Source organism: Dipodomys spectabilis, unplaced genomic scaffold (assembly GCF_019054845.1).
Source record: "Dipodomys spectabilis isolate Male_0828 unplaced genomic scaffold, ASM1905484v1 ptg000048l, whole genome shotgun sequence".
Lineage (NCBI taxonomy): Eukaryota > Metazoa > Chordata > Mammalia > Rodentia > Heteromyidae > Dipodomys > Dipodomys spectabilis.
This window is the reverse complement of record NW_024870725.1, coordinates 269,119-275,920: the sequence shown is the minus strand read 5'-3', so window position 1 is coordinate 275,920 and position 6,802 is coordinate 269,119.

Below are 6,802 nucleotides of genomic sequence, written 5' to 3'. Positions count from 1 at the left end.
CCTTAAGGTTAAATAATCCACTTACAATAGCATAAAGCAATATAAAATATAGAATAAATTTAGTTTAGATAGTTCAAAAATCAACTCAGAAAAGTACAAATGATTTTGAAAGAAATTAAGATAATTGAAATAAATTTTAAATTCATGTGAATGGTTTAATACTATAAAGATAGAAATTTCTCCAAATTGACTTAAAGACAGTATAAAACCTTTCAAAATTAGAGCTGAATTAGAGATACACATTTAGGCAGGCATGGTGATGCATACCAATAATTTGAGTGAGAATCTGAAGAAGGGCTGTGTGCCAGTGGTTCCTGCCTGTAATGCTACCTATTCCCTATTCAGGAAGTTGAGATCTGAGGATGGTGATTCAAAGTCAGCCCAGGCAGGAAAGATTGTAAAACTATGAGACTCTTAATTTGCATCAAAAACAAAAACAAACAAACAAAAACCAGCTGGATTTGGTAGAGTGCTAGCCTAGAGTACAAATTCTGAAGGACCATGCTCAGGCCCTCAGTACAAGCCCCTAACACCAGCACAAAAAAGAGAAGCTGAAGTGGGATGGTTGTGAATTTGAGGCCAAATTGGGTAATACAGTAAGTTGCAGGTTAGCCTGTGATATATAACAATACTTTTGTTATAAGGAAAGAGAAACAGAGAAAGTGAGTAGAAGTCAAAGAAGAGAGACAGCGAGATAGAATTCATTTGAATACAAGTGAAAGTATATAATTTATACCTAGTATATTAAAATAAACAAGTTAAATGATTGGCAAAAATTAATAATGAGACAACTAAATATCCACATGGAAAAGGACAAATTTTTACCCTTTCTCATTCCTAGGAAGTGCACCCTCATTTTTGTGTGTGTGAATAAGAAAATTAGAGAATTTGTGAAATTGTTGCTGTGTTTTAGAATGTTATTAATTATTGGCTTAATTTATCTATTTGATATAGACCTATTAAGATGTTTGGATTACCTACGTTTCCTTGTATGAGTTTCAGTCGTTTATATTTTTAGACAATTATGACCTAATTATGAAACTTTTGACCAAAAATCATTCATAACACTCCTTAATAGACTGTTAAGCTTTTAGTTTTCATGGGATCCTGTGTGTTTTTGTATGTTTGTGTTTAGTGTAGCTAAAAATGAATAAATTTTGTTTATTTTAACATATTTGTTTATCTCTATTTCAATTATCATTGATTTCTGCTATAATTTTTATTTTGTTATTTTTATATTTTATGTATAGTTTATTACATTTTAATCATTCCACAATAAAGCTGTTAATATGAGAAATAAAACAATTAGAGATGGAAGTAAAGAACTGCTTAAATTCTATACAACAAGCAGTAAGCACAGCTACAATCTCACTTCACACAAGAAAGAAAATCTTAGAGAAATATGATAACTGGTTTAGATCATATATCTACTAAGTTTCATAGCTAAGATGCAAGCTGATGTCTGTCTGCACTATATTAATTCATCTAATGTCTCTACCTTGATCAAATCTAACCTGACTACTTCTAGAAACTAGCATATCTGCTTTCTGAATGTTCCTTGTTCTATGAAGCTGCATCAATGTTTACTAGAAGCTAAAAGGTAATAAGCTAGTAAAAAAATTTCTGTAAGTGGTGAGACTTTTTGACTTGTACTTTTTCTAGGAAAAGCAAATGTTGAAAATGAAAAATCTCAGAAGAAAACAATAAAAATAGATATCTGAGAGGTTATAGAAATAGAAGGTAAGGGCTTCCAGTGGCTCACAACTGTAATCCTAGCTACTGAGGAGGCTGAGATCTGAGAGTGGGGTTGGAAGCTAGCCCAGGCAGAAAAGTCTGTGAAACTTATCTCTAACAAATCAGAAAAACGCTAGAAATGCAGCTGTGGCTCATGAAACAGAACACCAGTTCTTAGCAGGAAAACCTAAGCAAGAGGTGGAGTCTCTGAGTTTAAACCTCACTACTAGTACAAAAAGAAAAAGAAAATAGAAGGTAGGACTAAATGAACAGTTTGGGTAAAATTATCTTGATAGGAATTATTTTGTATCTTAATTAGTTGTGGCACAAGTTTCAATGATTAATTTGTGATCTCAATTTTAGATCATTTTTCCTGTTTAGAAAAGGTATCTAATAATATGTTTCCTTCTAAGCATCATAAAATTTAGGTTGTGATTTACATTTTAGCTTAGTTCAAAATACGTTTTAAATTCTATTGAGACTTCTTCAATTCATGTTAAGAGCAAATGTGATTTATTTTGTCTTAAATATTTTAAGATTCTTGCTTATGTACTTTTTAAAGATTTACAGATTAATTCTGACAGTTTGAAGCCATAATCTAAAATTTCCATTTTGATAATTTGTTATGATATTTATGAATCTGAAAGTGGTCCAATTTAGTGAATGTTCTAAATGAAATTGAGAAAAATGTTTATTCTAATATTGTTGCATGTATTATTTTTCAAGTGAAATCACTGTACTTGAGGCACCATATTTGACTGAAATGAAAGCACTAGTCATAAAAGTTATTAATTTCAATTTTAAATGTGTTGGTAGTTTTAATGAGATTTCTTTTTTATATATACATAATTATTGTAAAAATGATGTACAGAGGGGTTACAGTTACATGAGTAGGGTAATGAGTGTGGAGTGCATGGGCAGCAAAGATGGCACAGAGAGGGAGTTGAGTGGGCAGAGCCTGATTTGCTTTACGTTCAGAGAGTAACAAGCCCGTGGAAGCTTATGTGCATGATAGGTTGTGACCTTTACAGTGACTGGTTCCTTCTCCTCCCCTCCCACGCTACCCAGTCTCTTTTGCTTTAAAAAGTGCTTGCTGTGTGTTAATAAATGAGTTCCTGCTTGACTCAACTCCCCACTGCATCTGATTGTCTCCCGGGCTCTAAGGGAGGCTGGGGAACAGACAAGCGGCTGCACTTACCTTTCTTCTGACCCATCTGTCTTTCGTGGGATGGACAAAGACCCGACATCTGGTGCCCAATGTGGGGAACGAAAGGAAAATATACCAGCCTAGGCTAAGCAGTCTCTCAGGGTAAGTGAAACCCTTAGTATGGGTAATGCTATATCACAGAAGAAGGAGGAGGAGGCAACATTAGACCTAGAGGGAGTAAAGGAGGACTTGGGAAGTGAGAAGGAAAAGGAATGGGTCAAATTTGACTGAGAACACACTGAAACATGCACAGTGGAAGGCAAAACAAGGGTGAAGGTTACCCCCTCTGACTCGAGTGCCCCTGATGGTCCTAGGCTCCCTCCTTATTCCCCCGATTGGGGGGAGGGGTATGGCACTCTACGTGACCTGCAACAGGGACCTGCAAGACCCAGACCCCTACCAACCTTCCATGGAGGGGCCGGGGGCTGGGGAAGTAACCTAATCAGAGGCCTGCCCTTTAAGGGAAGTGCCACGTGTGACCCTAGACCCCGGGCCACAGGATTCACTTCCTCAAGTGTATCCAGTAAATCTGGCACCAGGAGCTAACAGACCCTTGGAATGGTATCCATGGGAAGCTAAAGATCTTAAAGAGCTTCACAAGGCAGTGGTGGAGGATGGCCCGAACTCTCCTTGGGCCCAGACCCTATTACAGGACATTGCTTATCACACATGTGTCCCTAAGGACTGGTTGGATATGGCCAAAGCCGTACTCACCAGTTCTCAGTTTATTGAATGGTGTGCTTTCTTTAAGGAGGAATGCAGAGTGCGGGCAGAGAATAACTGGCAGGCTCAACGCGTGATACCTATTATTTATGCCATGTTAACAGGGACGGGGGAAGGGTACTTCACTGGTGTCCAACAGGCTGCAATACCTGGCCCATACTGTGACCAGGTGAGGCAGGCAGAGCTTTCCGCGTGGTACAAACTGGATGATGGGCCTACTGAGTCCCCCATAGCACGGGTGAGCATGGGTCATCCTGCCATGAGGCTGCCTGGGTTTTACAGCAGAGGGGGTTTCTCCTTGAGTTATCAGGGCTAGAGGATGCCCCTCCCGAGTTTAAAGGCGTCCATCTAAATCAAACTTGGATCAACAATCCTTTTTCCAATGGTATCCCTTCCTGTACCTGGGGCAGGGTGTAGGTTTGGTTTACCTCCCCCTCCCCCCTTGCCAGTTGGCAGAACATTGGACTATCTCCCTGGTGGTAGGACTCTACCCTAAAATGAGTATTCTCATAGGCAGAAAGATGTTTCACTACTTAATTGACAAGGGGGAGATTGAACCATACTCAGGGAGGAGGAAGTGAGTGCCCTTGGATTGGAAGTTTGCACCCAGGCCCCCAATATTGGGGTAGGGGGGCAATTCCCAGTCCAAAAAGACGGTTGCCCTTATGAAATGGACTGGCCCAGTTGGAGAGCAGGGAAGGATATGCCCTTTGGTGGCAAAAAACCTCACTGCCAATTTACTAGGTCAAAACATGCTAATACAAATGGATGCCATGGTCACTACAAACCATCGAACATCCTATGATGATATCAAGGATGGGGAACAAGCACAAAGGCTTAAACAGGATCTAGAGGGAGTTAAGAAAAAGGATTTTTTTAACTTTCATTATTACAGAGAAGAACATAAGGGATCCGCTAGGGTGCACCCCCAATCCTAAAGGCCACTGCCCCCGAGTCCCTCCCATTAGGTGGAACCCAGGAATCCCTATCTGGGTAGAGCAGTGGCCATTGACCAAACCTAAACTTGTAGCCCTCCACCTTCTGGTGGAGGAACAGCTAAACCCTGGGCACATACACCCTTCTTTGAGGCCTTGGAACACACCCCTATTTGTTATTCAAAAAGCCTCTGGGGCTTCGCTTATGCTGTAAGATCTACCTAAGCTAAATGAAAGGATGGAGCTAGTAGGAACACCCCTAAGAGGCATGCTCTGGAATATACCTTGGATGTGATTGATATTAAAGATTTTTTTTTCTATCCTGCTGCATCCAGATGACTGAGACACGTTTGCTTTCTCCATCCCTTCCCTTAATTTTTCCCAGCCTGATTGGAGGTTTGAATGGACAGTGCTGCCACATGGAATGGCCAATAGCCCCGGCTTTTGCCAACAATACTTGGCCACAATTTTAGGGCCTGTGCTGCGTTCACATACCTCCCTTGCCTATGCCTACATGAATGATATAATTCTGGGGCATCAAGACCTGGGCCGCCTGGAGGGCCTTCTGGCCCAGGTTCTTGCTATATTAAAAAAGCAGGGTTTTACCATAGCCCTCAATAAAATTTAAAAGGTATCTCCTTTTAAGGTGCTTGGGTACCACATTAACTTGACTCAGGCCAGCCCTCTTAAGCTTTTGCTGGATATTCCAGCCTCTCTCACCTTAACCCAACTTCAGAGTCTTTTAGGGGAAATCAATTGGCTCTTGCCATGGGTTCCTGTCCCTAAAGATAGTATTGTGCCCTTATTTACCCTACTATTAAACAGGACACGCAGAGAAGTTATTACAATTACAGACAGCCATCAGGCAATAGTTTTACAGTTCCAAAAAGCCCTGGATGAATTTACCCTGAAGAGGTATTCTATTTTTGAGCCCATTTCCCTTTGGTTGTTTGCAGGTGTTACATTGATTTCTGCAGTTTTAACTCAAAGAGGGGAGCCATTAGAGTGAGTTCCCACTCTTCTGAGGGGCACACCTCGGGTATACTCTCAGGCAGACTAACTTGCAGATGCTATTGTCAAGGGAAGGACCCAAGCCCAAAGACATTATGGCCTCGACCCTCACTCCATTGTTTTTCCTTTTAGGATGGCAGGCATTGAGTGGGTCACTCGAGCCAATGCTGGTCTTGCTCTCTCCTTGGAGGGGTTTCTAAGCCAAATTGTCTGTCATTATGGGCCATCCAAATGGACCCTCAGGTAATGGCGAATTCCCCTCAAAATGCCATCTCTATTTTCTCCTATGCCTATTCCTGGTGCACTCCATGTTTTTACTGATGGAGATAAAGCAGGCTCTGTGTATGCAGCCTTTGAGGAACAACAAGAGACCCTGAGCCAACAAAGACTCCAACCTTGTCAAGGGTCAGCACAATATAAAGAAATGGCCGTAATCATGGCCATTCAGCACATTCAAAAACCCTTCAATTTGTATTCTGATAGCCTATATATGATTAATTTGCTCCCTCATATTCCCCAGGCACATATTAAGCTGGATGAAAGCCCTATTTCCCCTCTTATGGTTACCCTTAAGGGCCTATTAGAAGGGCGGGGAGCCCCTATTCATATTCAACATTTGAGAGGGCATTCAAAACTTCCTGGGTTTTTATCCCTAGGCAATAATTGGGCGGACCAGTGAGCTACTGGCCCACAAGCATTAACATTACAAGAGGCTACATGTTTGTATGGTTTAACAAACATTAATTGGAGAGGTCTTCAGCATAGATTTACTCAGATTCCTGTAAAGGACCTCAAAAGGATAGTACATACCTGTATAACATGCCATCCCTTCTTAAAAGTACCCCCCAGGAGTAAATCCCAGAGGCTTTAAACCTAACGTCCTCTGGCAAATGGATGTTACTCATTGCCCAGCCTTTGGTAAGTTTAAATATATCTTTGTCTCTATAGATACCTACTCAGGAGCATTCTAGGCCACAGCACATACAGGAGAAAGAATTAAACATTCACAAACACATTTTCTTCAATGCTTTGCCACGTTGGGTTTACTAGCACAAGTAAAAAACCGGTAATGGACACTGTTTTTTTAGTAAAGCAATGTCAGAGTTTTTTGACAAATGGCATATTATTCATACTACAGGAATTCCCTATAATCCCCAAGGCCAAGCAATTATAGGAAGAAATCATCAATGTC